The sequence below is a fragment of the Triturus cristatus genome, chromosome 7 (assembly GCF_964204655.1).
Source record: "Triturus cristatus chromosome 7, aTriCri1.1, whole genome shotgun sequence".
Classification (NCBI taxonomy): Eukaryota; Metazoa; Chordata; class Amphibia; order Caudata; family Salamandridae; genus Triturus; species Triturus cristatus.
Window position 1 is genome coordinate 353,135,560 of NC_140590.1, and position 18,114 is coordinate 353,153,673.

The 18,114-nt window shown below is 44.1% G+C and overlaps 1 protein-coding gene across 1 annotated transcript in view; it reads left to right on the top strand.

Moving 5' to 3' along the window:
* Nucleotides 1-18,114, top strand: part of LOC146809649 (uncharacterized) — a 763,091-nt gene that overhangs the window by 149,734 nt on the left and 595,243 nt on the right. The window lies entirely within an intron of this gene.

Consider the following 18,114-nt stretch of genomic DNA (forward strand, 5'->3'; position numbering starts at 1 on the left):
GATTATTAATTTATGAGTTTCTTAATATGTTTTCGTAGCTGTAGTTTATAGACGGATGCCCATTTCTGTGGATCTATGCTACATTTTTTCCTCACTTTTACTTTTCAATACTTAATAATGACTTCTCGTATTCTGCATGATGTTTACATTATTTTAGACCATTACTAGTAACTGACCTTTATTCCCCATGGTGTTGCCCCTCCTCCATGGTGTACACCACTATGTTTGTACTTTTGTATTTCCTTGGGGTTGGTTGGGTTCTTTGTGTCACTTCAGTGCCTTTGTCACCCTACTCCATACTCCCATAGCCCACATGCAAAAAGATGGCCTATTTAGAAGTATGAGCTACCTTATACCATATGTTTGGGGAATCTCTAAATTAATCTATTCATTCAATAAATCAAGTGGTAGCTACACACTATGATCGTCTTCCGTACAAACCTGGTTTCCCTGCTTCAAAGTCGGCCGTCAAGCCAAACTGCCGTGAGGAATGGAGATTTGGGGAGCTGGAAGGAGGAGCCTCAGACGCACACACTCCTGGGTAAGGGGGACTCCTTACACCAAACATTGCTTAGATGGGCACAAACTAATTGCTTCGGGTAAAACGTAAGAGGAAAGTTACCCAACATTGCTTCGAGTGAGGTTGTAAGAGGGAAGCCTTTTACACAGTCTATGTGTTGGGAGTATCACGCCCAATCACTGCTTTAAATTATGAAGAAGAAGGTACCCGTGCTCACTTCAAGTTGACCGAAAGGGCACACGTGTTATAAAATACCACACATGTAAACTACCTTGCGGGGTAGAAAGAGAACCCCCTCATGCTGCTTGATAGGCTGATGAAAAGCCCCCTCGCACATGAACTTAAGAGCGAGTATGAAGGGTGTCGCCGCTAAACCACTACCCCCGAAAGAAATTTTAAGTGCAGATCCCCACGTCAACATCACATCGAGAGTGTAAAAGATGCGTTAGTTTGGTTGGATCACGAATTTAGAGAAGGAATTCTTCACAAATGTATCCATGTAAAGTGTGATCGGGCATAATGATCAGCAGTGAGGCGTGGCGCACCATGAGTGTTTCATCCTTATAGTGCAGTATAGATTATCCGGAGCCAGAATGGAAGTCCCAGACTGTGCAGAGCGTAGAGTGTACGCACAAACGTGAAGGTCTTTCTATGACCAGTGAGTGGTCACAGTATATTAACAGCAGAAGGCATTACAGTGAGGCGCATTTGCGGAGCTGAGTGTTCTCTATACGGTAGAATTTTGAGGTTGTAAACTGAGGTGCTTTGGGAGAGCTCTGAGGGAACTGATTATACGTATAAATGAAGTTACTGAAGTGAAGCACCGAGAAGACCTTTTTATGCCCTACATGATGCTTATAGTGAAACAAGGCATTATTTATGTGACGTGCATTGACAAAGCAGTGTTAGGATGACCACTTTTTTTTGCGTTTTATATAGCGCGAACTCGACCCGAAGGTATTGGAGCGCTTTACATGAGCACCAGTTACGGTACACATTATATAAATAGTAGTAAACACTAGTGAACATTGCAAGAGAGAGCCACACTCCGTGTCAGAAATATTGGTATAACTGTAGCAATACGCAGTGGATTGAGGTGCATTGGCGGAGCTGCCTGCGATCCTGGTTTTGCAGCAGCAAAATTTACTATCGTCGGTTGCGTTGTCTGACACGGGGGAGGTCACGGGGGGTGTCGGGTACTGGAGGAGAGGGGTTATGATGGCTGGAGTGCGCGCTCGCCAGGCAGCCACGGTTTAGCGAGATGCAAAAATAAACACCTTTTGCGACGGAAGGAAGTCAGATGAGCCCGTCCAATTGGGCCGTCTTAAAAATGGAAAAGTCTACATCACAAAGTGCTCTTTCCCAATGGCTGGCCACCGTTTAGCATAAATGGTGACGCCAGCCAATGAGAAAGAGGGGTGGGGCTTGAAGCCCTTTACAGAATTCCCTCAGAATCATAAAATCTCGCTAGCCAAGACCTTAAAAATAGCAATCATCTAATAGAAACAATGCACTGTGTGGGTGACAAAAAATGAGCAGGAAGACCATCGAACAAAACAACTTAACCCCTGACACTATAGGTGATGGAATGCTTCAACAGGACGTGCAGCGAGAGTTAGGCAGCTCTAAAGACGCCGCGTCAAGAAATCTTACTGTAAAAGACACCGTTCTTCATCGTCAATCGACGCTGGCTGAACTCTTCACCGGCAGCTCCGTAGGGAGTACATCCTTTGGCGGATATTTTATTTCACGCGTGGCTCTTTTTTATCATTAGATCACTCGCTCTTGGTATTTTATCCGGGGTTGATCAACTCGTATCCAGTCTCCACCGCGTCTAGCGTCCGCGTTCAGTGGGTCGCGTCATCAGTCCGCGTCCTGAAGGACGCTAGACGCGGTGGAGACTGGATACGAGTTGATCAACCCCGGATAAAATACCAAGAGCGAGTGATCTAATGATAAAAAAGAGCCACGCGTGAAATAAAATATCCGCCAAAGGTGCGGAGCTCGTGACCCAAACAGAACGAACGGTATCACGGTTCGCACTCTGGAAATTAAAACACAGTATATTGGCCTGTATAAGAAGTGGCCTATTGCGGAACTGACTCTGATACCAATAAAAGCAATGAAGTTACAAGGCCTATATGTGATATGGTCATTTTAACGATTGAGGAAGACTAAAAATATTGTCCTGAAGAAGGTGGTCTTTATTGAAACTACACCATCGAAACGCGTCGACGCCCACATATGCGATTAAATTTGGTGAAGTCAGCAAACAGTTTAAGACAAGGGATTCATACCTATGCTTGTTGCTGCCTATTCAAATGTCCAAATTAACGCTAAGAATGACATAGTATATTGTCTCTTTTTGTATCCTTCCTCATTTTACATTGGTGCATATTGCTTTATATTGTGGTATATTGTTTATGTATTTTATTTGTTTATTATTGTGACAAACTTTTCTTTTTTGTAATAGATGTTTTATTTAGCTAAAGCTTATTCATTGTTGATGATTTTATATGCGAATGAACTCATATGAGTATTATATGTGAATATATCTCCAATTAAAGGAAATTGATTTTTAATTAGAGTGTGGTTGATCGATAAGTGCCTCAATTATCAACGATTTGTGTAGACTATATGGTTTGGAAGTGGATATGTATGTATGATTGGGAAATGATCAGTGCATGATTCATCCGAGGGGAAAACTTTTTTGAACTTATTTACTAACTCGGCCAGGAGAAGATTAAGGGGTAAGGAATTAATAAGCTTCACAGTCAGTGCTGTGAATTACCTGCCTCCATGCCAAACTTTAGTAAATCTAGGAACACGCATAAACCGCAGGTTATTAGACCTCATAGTTTTCTCTTGTTGGTTCAGGCCAATTCTGTTTCTCAAAAAGACAGGACCTTTGCCTTCAAGGCTCAAAAAGCTATGGTGAAGGCCTTACATTTGGTCCTTTTCATCACCAGGAGCCAATGTAGCGGCTTTGAGTGGGCTGCAATGTGTTGGCGAAAAGTGACCCACCGGATCGTCCTGGCCGCCACATTCTGAACGATCTGGAGTCTGTGGGTCAGAAAGACGGGCAGACCCAGATAGAAGCCATTAGCATTGTCAAGATGTGATATTACAAGTGCATAGTCCAGAACTTTGCAGGGCTACTCGGGGACCAGTTGTAGCAGCTTCCTGACAGATCTAAGGTTCAGAAAGCAGATCGAGGATATCTGTTTGATTTCGGTCGTGAAGGAGAGGTCCGATTGAACCAGGATGCCCACATTTCTTGTCAGTGAAGAAGGCGACAGGGGCAGGTTAAGTTCTTCTTACCACCAGAAGTTTGCGGGGGCATTCTGTCTACAACACAATAATAATATCTGCAATAAGTATGAATGTTCAGACACAGTTGAGGGTTACACTGTTTTCGTAATAATATCACATATTTGGATGGTCAAACATTTTCGGTTACATAAATATTGTGTCTTGAATAGAGTGCACAAAAATAATGCTCCACTGGGTGCAGATTTAAAGTCTCATTGGCTACTAAAAATATTATGAAAGGAATTTTGGTGGCCTGCAGTAGGTCAACTGTGACTGAATTGACTTTTAGACAAAGATATTTGACTAATTAAATGACTTTATGTTGTTTTTATGATACCTGGGAACAAACAAATGCCTGTGGGATAAATGCGATAGAGATGGAAGAATGAGACACGCCCATTTCTATTACAATGATTAGTGATCTTGTCTGGTTTGACTGTAACTCCTAATAAACTAGGAATTTGTTTAGGACCAGAAAACCAATCCATAAATCACAGTAGCCTCTCATATATCATTTTAAAACTAGGTAATACTGTTTAAGTCATTGTATTCCTAAAATACCCAGAATTATAATACTCATATTCTGCTAATTTGTTTCTACAGTGCTAGATTGATTTGCATAAGACTGGTGTCTAGAGGAACAGCAAGCAAAAATAACCAAATAAAACTGATTGAATGGAACATTCTGCAGACTAGGTACCAGCAACCAGCCAGCTAAGATTGATGTAAACAGTTCACACACTTTTGTTTCTCTTGATGTGACAATGAATAATTAAAATGGGTTTTCAACCTGTAAGCTTTATGCTGGTCATCCCACTGACCTTTTGCCTTCCTTCTCTACTTTTTCTGACCTTGTTATTGCTGGTACTAGGACACTGAGCACTTTACCACTGCTAACCAATGCTAAAGTGCACGTGCTCTCTCCTCTAAACATGATACTATTGGCTTATCCCCAATTAGAATATTTAATGTACTTATAGCTCCCTAGTAAAGTCCACTACATGTGCCCAGGGTCTGTAAATTAAATGCTACTAGTGAGCCTACAACACTAATTGTGCCGCCTACTTAAGAAGCCCTTTAAACATGTCTCAGGCCTGCCATTGCAGAGCCTGTGCATGCAGTTTAAACTACCATTTAAACCTGGCAAAACAAACCTTTTTGCCATACCCAAGCTGTGAGAGGCTGGCTTAGTATATGGTGCTCACTTATGTAAGTATCGACGATAAGGTTAACAAGGGGGACCCGATTAAGGTAGCTTAGGACCACGGGTATATCAATTAATTTAAAGAACAATGGTCCTTCGCCTAAATTCAATTAAAAAAGAAAGAAGTATTGCAACATAGACTACAATGAGACCTATGTGTCTTTTTCCTAAGTCCAGCCGGACAAAGGAACATTTATTCTAAGGTATTCATAGAGATAAGGAAATAAAGAGTAAATAAACAAGGGCACAATCCTGTACCAAGTTTTCAAAAGGGGGAGACAAGGAAGTCAGATTTGAAAGAAAGAAAATAACAGGCAAAACGTTTGTCGGAGCAAACAGAGGGCTTACAAATCAATAAACAATTCCAGTAAGCACAACCAAACAGAAACCACCAAACATTTTCACAGTGGATAAAAATTGTGGTACTGTAATAGAAAGTCGACGACGTTTCGATCCCAAGCTCCTAATAATGTGGGATCATCATCAGGACTAGAGTTTGAGAGGAAATTGCCTGGTATGCATAGGCAATGCCTGTTAACATGAATATTTGGAAAAGAAGGGGGAGAGAAAACAAACAAAACAAATTTGTTCCACAATTCTGTTTGACTTGCATTAAAAACAATTGTGAGGTCCAAGGACGTGCCTCATGCTTGTAGTGAGTGCTGATGCTTGTTAAAAAAGTTCGTGGTCGGGAGTGTGGAGGAAGAATTCATTTGCGTGGTGCCCAGGTCGCCGTTGATGTGGCTGAAGGTAGTGGTTCGTGTGCGTTGCCATCTAGCAAACAATTGACTAGATGCTGTTCATGCGCTGAGCATCGTTGGTGAATTAATTCCTTTTATTTGGAGGAGTTGATAAGGGCGAGGTAGAAGAAGTTGTAAGGTGGAAAACAAATTACAATTTGAAAAATAAACAATTACCTAAGGTATCGACGAGAGGAGAATTCTCGCAAACGTGCTCAAATGAGCAGGGACATCAATGGCAGTCGGTGGACACTGTGATTAGGGAGGGAGAGGGAAAGTTAGAGTATTGCAAGGAACGGGGATGGACCTGATCGAGTGGTATGTCCGCTTACCGTTTAAAGGTGGAAAGGTTCAAAATAGAGAGGGCGCGGTTAATCCCGGGTGTAGTAACCAATTTCTGCGTCTTTAATTAGGATATGCAGAGCTAAGGGGATAAAGAGATAAAAGGCGGGGGGAGATAATTAACGGGAGATGAGGACGAGGTGTCCTAGGCAGGGGATAGATAGTTACAGGCTTACCTGCTATGGTTGGCTCTGCAGGCGATAGTGCAGGAAAACGTCCAAGGGTAACAACGAAAACGTCAGCTACAATGGCTGTCCGTTACATGGAAACGAGCTGGGTGGGAAAAGATGAGCTCATTAGTGGACGTAGCTAGTGTTGGGGTAGGAACGGGTGTGATGGGCCAGTTATCGCTTACCTCAACAGAGTCTCAGAGGGACGTGTAGTGGCGTCCGGTCCTTATTGTGGAATGATCTCTGAGGTCCCGGTGCGTTTAAAAACCGCGCGAGAGTGGAAATGGAGGTGGGACTCAATGAAGCCCCGTGCAAGGGAGTGAAAATAGTAATAGGACTGTGCTGGGAAGTGAAAGCAGGGGACATCTTGGAGTGGTGAAAATTAAATGTGACTGTTTGAAATACAGTTATACTTGTTACGGTCAACATTGGTAATTTGCAAAAAAAGGGGTTATTGTCAAAAACAAATTACAATTTAAAACAGCTGGGCTACCTTTGTAGATAGAAAACGGCAATTTGACAAAGTGACAACATGATCAACCATAAAAAACATTGGTCAAAACAAGTACACCCCGATTTTTGAGCACTATTAGAAACCTGGGTGGAACAGTTCAGTTATTACTTCAATGGTTATTAAAGCAGTGTAGTCCAATCTTCTGTCCTGTTCAAGCCATTACGAATAGAGTCATAGGTAATGATAGATTTAAGTTCTTCTCGGTTCAGTAGTTGCACAATGTCTCCTCCACGATGTGGCAGTTTCAGAACTTTTAAAACAGTCCAGCGAATGTCATTCTCGTTGTGATTAGCCTCTGTGAAGTGCTCAACCAGCGGCGCATTTGGAGTCCTACATCGTATTCTGCTTCTATGTTGGCAGATTCTTGTCTTCACTTTCTGTGTGGTTTGCCCAATGTAGATTTTATAACATGGGCAGTAGATGAGATAGATCACATTTGATGTGTTGCAGTTAGAAAAAGAGTGGCAAAGTGAAGTAATGTTATTAAAAGTGAAACTTTTACCCTCCACGGTGAATGCACAAACAGTACAACAACCACATTTGAAATGACCAATTACAGGAGAGAGGCCCCAAGCAACATCAAGAGTAGAGGCAGTTAAAGGACAGGGCAAGGAGGCTCGGATAAGATGATCTTTCAAATTTTTGTTCTTTTTAAATGCGAATAAAGGTTTCTCTAGTTCTAGATTGCCTACATTCAAGATCGGCCAATGGTGGAGTATCATCTTCCTCAATTTATTTGAGACTGGAGAGAATGTTGTCACACATGCTAATCTTTGTGTTTCTTTTTTCGGTTTGGGGGTCAGCAGGACTTCCCTTGGGCAATACCATGCGCGTTTTGATGCATTTTTCACTATTTTTCTAGGGTAACCTCTGGCTTTCAGTTTCGCCGAAAGGTAGTTTGCCTCTCTGAAATAATCAGTTTTGCAAGAGCAATTTCTCCTAATTCGTAAGAATTGGGAGTAGGGCAGTGAGTCCCTAAGGGCCCTAGGGTGATTGCTAGTGTAGTTCAACAATGTGTTGCGCTCTGTAGGTTTGCGGTATAGACGTGTGAGTAGTACACCTTCATGGTGAAAAATGGTGAGATCTAGGAAGGCAATTGAATTTTTATCCGTCGTGATAGTAAAGGAGAGGCCTGAACAATTGTTATTCATCCAATGTACAAAGGCGGGCAGGGTTTCTGTGTTCTGTTTCCAAATGATAAAAATATCATCTATGTATCTACGCCAAAGGCTGATACAAGGAAAAAAAGGGTTTGAATCAGTGAGAATAACATTTAGTTCTAATTGGTCCATAAACAGCACTGCCAGATTTGGGGCAAAAATTGCACCCATAGACGTGCCTTTGATTTGCTGGTAAAATTTGTTTTCGAACCAAAAGAAATTGCGTGTAAGACAAAGTTCAAGGAGTTGTAAGATGAAGTGACTAGGGACAGCGTGTGGACGAGGACGTGAGTCAAGGGTCTTTTGTATTGCCAAAAGGGCAGCTGTCTGAGGTATGTTGGTGTATAAGGACTCAACGTCCATGGTACAAAGAGTTTCAGATGTCGGATTGTACGGATGATGTTCAATTAAATTAATCATAGCCATGGAATCTCTAACGTAGCATTGTGTATTGGGGACAAAGCCTTTAATGAAAAAATCTACGTATGCCCCTAGTGGTTCCAAAATTGAGCCGCAAGCCGAAACAATTGGTCGGCCTGGGGGGTTGGATGTGTTTTTGTGGATTTTGGGAAGTGTATAAATGACAGGAATGCGAGGAGTTTTGACATTTAGGAAATTGAACTCTTTTTTGGAGAGAAAACCAGCTTGCAGTCCATCAGTGGTTGTTTTCAGGATCAATTCTTGGATCTCTTTCGTTGGATTTTTAGCCAGAAGCATATAGTGATCTTTGTTGTCTAGTTGGCGCTGAATTTCAGCTATATAAGCTGTTTTTTCCTGAAGGACTATTCCACCGCCCTTGTCTGCGCTTTTGATGACAAGAGTGTCGACAGTTTTCAAATGGCTGATCGCTTGTTTTTCTTTTAAGGAAATATTAAAGGGAATGAATTGCCTTTTATTCTGTATTAGGGAGAGGTCTTTCATAACCATTTTTTCAAATGTCAATATTTCGGGTGGAATCATTCCTGCTGAAGGTAAGAAGGTAGATGGAGGTCGAAAAGGGGTGTTGCAAATTTGTTCAGGTGTGGGGTGTAGCTGAAAAAAGGCTTGTAGGCGAATGCGCCTAAAAAATCTAAGAAGTTCTGTGTGTAGTTCCATATAGTCAGGTGGCACTGTAGGGACAAAAGATAAGCCTTTTTTAAGGATAGAAAGTTCTTCTGTAGCTAGTAGATAACTAGACAGATTGAAAATGGGAATAGTATCAGTGTATTGGAGAAATGGGTTGCCTGAGGCTACCATTGGTAGAAGTTGTTGCGGGTTCTCCGTTCCCCCGGTTGGTTGTACCATCGCTGGTTTCTCTTGGCTCTCCCGCGTTGTGGCGGATCTTGAGGGCCTCTGGCTAAAAAAGGCTGCTGGTGGGTGCCTCCACGTCTAGTGGTGCTAGTCCCTTCACCAGGGTCGGAATTATCAGATGATTCAGCTGAGGTATCTGAAAAACCGACAAGATTTTGACGTCTATTATATCTGCCCCAGGGGCGATTGTTTTGGTGGGTGGTGTAAGATCTGTTCGTGTAAAAGTCTTTGTGTAAATACGGGTAGGTAGCCTCTACACTATAAGTCCTAATATCTTTCTTGATTTTGTTGGCCTTCTTGTTCTGCTCTATTCTCTGAAAGTCTAATACAGTTTTGTCAATCTGTTCAAGCAGTTTTTTGGCCTCTGCTGTGGAATTGGAGTCCTGGATCTGCTTAAGGATATCTGATATTTCTGAATCTAAGTTTTTAAGGGTTTCTGTGGCAATGTCTATCCCCAGTACTAACCAGTGGCGTGAACAGGTAGTTCCGATATAGCTGAAGTTTGATATGTATTTGGGATTGTCAGTAAAGATACCTGGGATGTTGCGTACCTGTAGGCCAAGGGGAATAACTTCTGCTTTCAGGTATTCAGGTATACTAGAAAAGCTTAAGAAAAAACAAGTCCGCCTGCAACTAATGATCTTGATGCTCACAGAATACCTGAAAGCAGAAGTTATTCCCCTTGGCCTACAGGTACGCAACATCCCAGGTATCTTTACTGACAATCCCAAATACATATCAAACTTCAGCTATATCGGAACTACCTGTTCACGCCACTGGTTAGTACTGGGGATAGACATTGCCACAGAAACCCTTAAAAACTTAGATTCAGAAATATCAGATATCCTTAAGCAGATCCAGGACTCCAATTCCACAGCAGAGGCCAAAAAACTGCTTGAACAGATTGACAAAACTGTATTAGACTTTCAGAGAATAGAGCAGAACAAGAAGGCCAACAAAATCAAGAAAGATATTAGGACTTATAGTGTAGAGGCTACCTACCCGTATTTACACAAAGACTTTTACACGAACAGATCTTACACCACCCACCAAAACAATCGCCCCTGGGGCAGATATAATAGACGTCAAAATCTTGTCGGTTTTTCAGATACCTCAGCTGAATCATCTGATAATTCCGACCCTGGTGAAGGGACTAGCACCACTAGACGTGGAGGCACCCACCAGCAGCCTTTTTTAGCCAGAGGCCCTCAAGATCCGCCACAACGCGGGAGAGCCAAGAGAAACCAGCGATGGTACAACCAACCGGGGGAACGGAGAACCCGCAACAACTTCTACCAATGGTAGCCTCAGGCAACCCATTTCTCCAATACACTGATACTATTCCCATTTTCAATCTGTCTAGTTATCTACTAGCTACAGAAGAACTTTCTATCCTTAAAAAAGGCTTATCTTTTGTCCCTACAGTGCCACCTGACTATATGGAACTACACACAGAACTTCTTAGATTTTTTAGGCGCATTCGCCTACAAGCCTTTTTTCAGCTACACCCCACACCTGAACAAATTTGCAACACCCCTTTTCGACCTCCATCTACCTTCTTACCTTCAGCAGGAATGATTCCACCCGAAATATTGACATTTGAAAAAATGGTTATGAAAGACCTCTCCCTAATACAGAATAAAAGGCAATTCATTCCCTTTAATATTTCCTTAAAAGAAAAACAAGCGATCAGCCATTTGAAAACTGTCGACACTCTTGTCATCAAAAGCGCAGACAAGGGCGGTGGAATAGTCCTTCAGGAAAAAACAGCTTATATAGCTGAAATTCAGCGCCAACTAGACAACAAAGATCACTATATGCTTCTGGCTAAAAATCCAACGAAAGAGATCCAAGAATTGATCCTGAAAACAACCACTGATGGACTGCAAGCTGGTTTTCTCTCCAAAAAAGAGTTCAATTTCCTAAATGTCAAAACTCCTCGCATTCCTGTCATTTATACACTTCCCAAAATCCACAAAAACACATCCAACCCCCCAGGCCGACCAATTGTTTCGGCTTGCGGCTCAATTTTGGAACCACTAGGGGCATACGTAGATTTTTTCATTAAAGGCTTTGTCCCCAATACACAATGCTACGTTAGAGATTCCATGGCTATGATTAATTTAATTGAACATCATCCGTACAATCCGACATCTGAAACTCTTTGTACCATGGACGTTGAGTCCTTATACACCAACATACCTCAGACAGCTGCCCTTTTGGCAATACAAAAGACCCTTGACTCACGTCCTCGTCCACACGCTGTCCCTAGTCACTTCATCTTACAACTCCTTGAACTTTGTCTTACACGCAATTTCTTTTGGTTCGAAAACAAATTTTACCAGCAAATCAAAGGCACGTCTATGGGTGCAATTTTTGCCCCAAATCTGGCAGTGCTGTTTATGGACCAATTAGAACTAAATGTTATTCTCACTGATTCAAACCCTTTTTTTCCTTGTATCAGCCTTTGGCGTAGATACATAGATGATATTTTTATCATTTGGAAACAGAACACAGAAACCCTGCCCGCCTTTGTACATTGGATGAATAACAATTGTTCAGGCCTCTCCTTTACTATCACGACGGATAAAAATTCAATTGCCTTCCTAGATCTCACCATTTTTCACCATGAAGGTGTACTACTCACACGTCTATACCGCAAACCTACAGAGCGCAACACATTGTTGAACTACACTAGCAATCACCCTAGGGCCCTTAGGGACTCACTGCCCTACTCCCAATTCTTACGAATTAGGAGAAATTGCTCTTGCAAAACTGATTATTTCAGAGAGGCAAACTACCTTTCGGCGAAACTGAAAGCCAGAGGTTACCCTAGAAAAATAGTGAAAAATGCATCAAAACGCGCATGGTATTGCCCAAGGGAAGTCCTGCTGACCCCCAAACCGAAAAAAGAAACACAAAGATTAGCATGTGTGACAACATTCTCTCCAGTCTCAAATAAATTGAGGAAGATGATACTCCACCATTGGCCGATCTTGAATGTAGGCAATCTAGAACTAGAGAAACCTTTATTCGCATTTAAAAAGAACAAAAATTTGAAAGATCATCTTATCCGAGCCTCCTTGCCCTGTCCTTTAACTGCCTCTACTCTTGATGTTGCTTGGGGCCTCTCTCCTGTAATTGGTCATTTCAAATGTGGTTGTTGTACTGTTTGTGCATTCACCGTGGAGGGTAAAAGTTTCACTTTTAATAACATTACTTCACTTTGCCACTCTTTTTCTAACTGCAACACATCAAATGTGATCTATCTCATCTACTGCCCATGTTATAAAATCTACATTGGGCAAACCACACAGAAAGTGAAGACAAGAATCTGCCAACATAGAAGCAGAATACGATGTAGGACTCCAAATGCGCCGCTGGTTGAGCACTTCACAGAGGCTAATCACAACGAGAATGACATTCGCTGGACTGTTTTAAAAGTTCTGAAACTGCCACATCGTGGAGGAGACATTGTGCAACTACTGAACCGAGAAGAACTTAAATCTATCATTACCTATGACTCTATTCGTAATGGCTTGAACAGGACAGAAGATTGGACTACACTGCTTTAATAACCATTGAAGTAATAACTGAACTGTTCCACCCAGGTTTCTAATAGTGCTCAAAAATCGGGGTGTACTTGTTTTGACCAATGTTTTTTATGGTTGATCATGTTGTCACTTTGTCAAATTGCCGTTTTCTATCTACAAAGGTAGCCCAGCTGTTTTAAATTGTAATTTGTTTTTGACAATAACCCCTTTTTTTGCAAATTACCAATGTTGACCGTAACAAGTATAACTGTATTTCAAACAGTCACATTTAATTTTCACCACTCCAAGATGTCCCCTGCTTTCACTTCCCAGCACAGTCCTATTACTATTTTCACTCCCTTGCACGGGGCTTCATTGAGTCCCACCTCCATTTCCACTCTCGCGCGGTTTTTAAACGCACCGGGACCTCAGAGATCATTCCACAATGAGGACCGGACGCCACTACACGTCCCTCTGAGACTCTGTTGAGGTAAGCGATAACTGGCCCATCACACCCGTTCCTACCCCAACACTAGCTACGTCCACTAATGAGCTCATCTTTTCCCACCCAGCTCGTTTCCATGTAACGGACAGCCATTGTAGCTGACGTTTTCGTTGTTACCCTTGGACGTTTTCCTGCACTATCGCCTGCAGAGCCAACCATAGCAGGTAAGCCTGTAACTATCTATCCCCTGCCTAGGACACCTCGTCCTCATCTCCCGTTAATTATCTCCCCCCGCCTTTTATCTCTTTATCCCCTTAGCTCTGCATATCCTAATTAAAGACGCAGAAATTGGTTACTACACCCGGGATTAACCGCGCCCTCTCTATTTTGAACCTTTCCACTTTAAACGGTAAGCGGACATACCACTCGATCAGGTCCATCCCCGTTCCTTGCAATACTCTAACTTTCCCTCTCCCTCCCTAATCACAGTGTCCACCGACTGCCATTGATGTCCCTGCTCATTTGAGCACGTTTGCGAGAATTCTCCTCTCGTCGATACCTTAGGTAATTGTTTATTTTTCAAATTGTAATTTGTTTTCCACCTTACAACTTCTTCTACCTCGCCCTTATCAACTCCTCCAAATAAAAGGAATTAATTCACCAACGATGCTCAGCGCATGAACAGCATCTAGTCAATTGTTTGCTAGATGGCAACGCACACGAACCACTACCTTCAGCCACATCAACGGCGACCTGGGCACCACGCAAATGAATTCTTCCTCCACACTCCCGACCACGAACTTTTTTAACAAGCATCAGCACTCACTACAAGCATGAGGCACGTCCTTGGACCTCACAATTGTTTTTAATGCAAGTCAAACAGAATTGTGGAACAAATTTGTTTTGTTTGTTTTCTCTCCTTCTTTTCCAAATATTCATGTTAACAGGCATTGCCTATGCATACCAGGCAATTTCCTCTCAAACTCTAGTCCTGATGATGATCCCACATTATTAGGAGCTTGGGATCGAAACGTCGTCGACTTTCTATTACAGTACCACAATTTTTATCCACTGTGAAAATGTTTGGTGGTTTCTGTTTGGTTGTGCTTACTGGAATTGTTTATTGATTTGTAAGCCCTCTGTTTGCTCCGACAAACGTTTTGCCTGTTATTTTCTTTCTTTCAAATCTGACTTCCTTGTCTCCCCCTTTTGAAAACTTGGTACAGGATTGTGCCCTTGTTTATTTACTCTTTATTTCCTTATCTCTATGAATACCTTAGAATAAATGTTCCTTTGTCCGGCTGGACTTAGGAAAAAGACACATAGGTCTCATTGTAGTCTATGTTGCAATACTTCTTTCTTTTTTAATTGAATTTAGGCGAAGGACCATTGTTCTTTAAATAAATTCACTTATGTAAGTATAGCACCCTGCACTAATCCAGACAACTCTTATGGTGCTTTTAGTGGTCTTAGACAACTTTAGAAAGCTCTCTAAGTGGTAGCTGTGGAGAATAGCCTTCAGGCTTAGTCCAGAAGGAGTGTAAAACAGCTTGTTGTACCAGTACTTCATCTTATGGTATAGGTTAAGTGAAAAAGAATCACATAGTGTAGTTATAAAACATGTATTTTATTACAAACACTCACTAACACATTTGTACTATCTCCTACCTGGAGATAGAATGACAATACACTCATTACTTAGGAAATAGAGCACATAAGTAGCGCAAATACATAGTGGTCTCCAGGGAGAGACAGAACCCGAAGGTCATCGAGAAAATCGTCAACAGACAGCTAACCCGATACCTCGAAGAAAACAGAATCCTGGACCCTTCCCAGTCAGGGTTCCCCAGCAACCACAGCACCGAGACTGCCCCCATCGCCGCCACCGACGACATCAGGACCCCGGTGGACAATGGTGACACCGCAGCACTCATCCTCCCAGACCTCTCCGCCGCCTTCGACACCGTCTGCCACCGCACACTACACGCACGCCGCAGGGATCCGAGACAAGGCTCTGGAATGGACCACCTCCTTCCTCTCCAGCAGAACCCATAGCGTCCGCCTCCCCCATTCCGTTCCAAAGCCTCCGAGATCATCTGCGGCGTACCTCAGGGATCCTCCCTCAGCCCGACACTGTTCAACATTTACATGGCCCCGCTTGCACACGTCCCCCGACAGCACGACCTCAACATAATCTCCTACGCAGATGACACTCAACTGATCCTCTCCCTCACCAAGGACCCCAATCACCACCAAAGCCAACCTCCACGAAGGAATGAAGGCCGTCGCCGACTGGATGAAGATCAGCCGCCTGAAGCTGAACTCGGACAAGACGGAGGTCCTCATCCTCGGCTCCAACCCCTCAGCCGAGGACGACTCCTGGTGGCCGATGGCACTGGGGGCAGCCCCGACACCCACAGACCATGCACGCAACCTGGGAATCATCCTCGACTCAACGCTCTTAATGACCAAGCAAGTCAACGCCGTCTCCTCCTCCTGCTTCAACACCCTCCGCATGCTCCGCAAGATCTACAGATGGATCCCGACAGATACAAGAAAGACAGTCACCCTACGGAAACGCCCTCTACGCGGGAGCCCCGACAAGCTCATCAACCGACTACAATGCATCCAATACGCCTAGGCGCGACCGATCCTCAACGTACCACGACACGGCCACATCACCCCCCATTTGAGAAATCTGCACTGGCTCCCCGTCAACAAGAGGATATACTTGAAGCTCCTCATCCACGCACACAAAGCACTCCACAAGACCGGCCCAGCCTACCTCAACAGACGGCTCTCCTTCTACATCCCCAACCGCCAGCTACGCTCCGCCGACTTCTCACTCGCCACCGTCCCGCGCATCTAAAGAACAACCAACAGCGAGAGACCCACCTCGCCGCCAGGACATTGAACAACCTCCCACTGAGCCTACGACAGACCCAAGACCAGCTGACCTTCAGGAGGATACTCAAGACCTGGCTGTTCGATCAGTAGCACCCCCCCAGCGCCTTGAGACCCTCGCAGGTATGTAGTGCGCTTTACAAATGATTGATTGATTGATTGAACCATATACTAAAATAGTGGAATGCGAACCACGACTCAAGTCAAGAATGGACTCAGAAGACGTAGAAGAGTCGGGTACCCAAGGAACCACCCATGGTGAGTATCTAGGAACCCCTCAGAGGTTGTGTGCAGATTGGGAACATGACCGCGTTCTCAATGTTCGTCAATAGGTAAGTCACGGTTGCAATTTTTAAGAAGAAGGACCCTTCCCGGCGGACCCCGAAAAAACCCCGTGGACGATTGAAGGTTGGAGAGTCACCCCACCTGTGGATACCCCAGGAACCAGGATACCTACCTCAGGGAAGCCGGGGTGTCAAGTGACATTCGGAAACGGCTGTAGACCACAATGGAGGACTTTAGGAAAGATGTCGCTGGAGAAGAAGACAAAGGAGTCTGGTGGAACCCAAAGGTGGATTCAAGATGAGAGGTATGTGCAAGCAGAGGGGACTGAGTCTTTGCCAATCAGGAGTTGCAGCTGTGCAGACCAGGCAATTGTGTAGATCGCCAGGAGCTGTTTACAAATTGGATGTCGAGAGCCGAGGGGCCAGTGTCCAGCAGGGGCACCAACAAACCTTGGCAACAGTAAACAACGTGGTTGATGAAAAAGGTGCAGTGTTGGGACCAGCAAGGCTCAAGTGACCCACCACAAGCAGGCAAGTCAGAGCAGGCTCTGAGCAACGAGGACCTCGAGCAGCTCACCAATGAAGGAGGCCCACGGTGCAGAGGAAGTGGCGAGAATGAAGATCGTGGCTGCAGGTATTGCTTGAGGTTGGAGCTTCTTTGAGCCTGAAGATCTCTGTAGGAGAGAGCCAACAAGCCTTGGCAACCGCAATTCGAGGCGGTGCTCAGGGATTCTGTTCTAGTAGATCCGACCAGAAATACTGGCCACAAACTCAGTATGTAGACAGTGGTGACCTCAAGGGAGTTGCAGATCTACCACGTGTGTTGCTAAGCCTTTCAGGGACTGTGGGGGTCCAGGATCAGAGGACCAGTCATCTGTGTTGCGGTGCCTGCAGTGGAGTAACTCCTTCATTCCAAGGAAGATTCCTTCGGGTGTCTTGGATGTCCACAGGCCTGGTGAAGAACCTGTATGGAGAACAGGCACAGATGTTGTAGAAGACCAGCAGGATGACGAGACCAGGAGCAGCAGTAATCTTCCTCGTTGCAGTCTAAGTTCTCAAAGTGAATTCCAGTGAGGGTCCAGACGGTTGAAGTTAAAGTGGTATGTGATCTGAATCTTGTCCCACGATGTATCTAGGGACCCACCCACAGGTAAGCCCTTAAGTACCCTTAGGAAAGGGTTGGGACGATTAAGGGATCCCTACCAGAGGAGGGGTGGACAGTGGGCAGGACACTCCCATGTCCTTTGCCCAGTTCCGCACCAGAGTGGGAGCCAAAGGCTCTGTGAACTGGTTTGAACTGGAGTATGCAAAGAGTGCACCAACTGTGCCCTACAAGCAGTCTCGTAGTGCTGGCAAACGCCTCCACCCTGTCCCAATACATTAAACCATGTCTGGGAGGTTGTCACACCTCCCTGTGACAGCATACCTTTTGTTCTGCCTTCCCCTGCTTGGCTCAGCAGGAGGAGAGCAGAATCGTGTCATTGGCCGGCAGCAGTCCTAATTTACTGTCAGGTCTGGAAGACTGGTGCCGGGAGCACTGAGGGCCTCCCGGAGGAGCTTTACAGTGCATGGAATCATACCTCCCCCATCATTTATAGTGTGGGTGTATGATTCCAACATGTTTGATACCAAACATGACAGGGTTTGTCACAGCCAATTTTGAGATGGTTTTCTCGTAATGACGCAGGGCTACTCT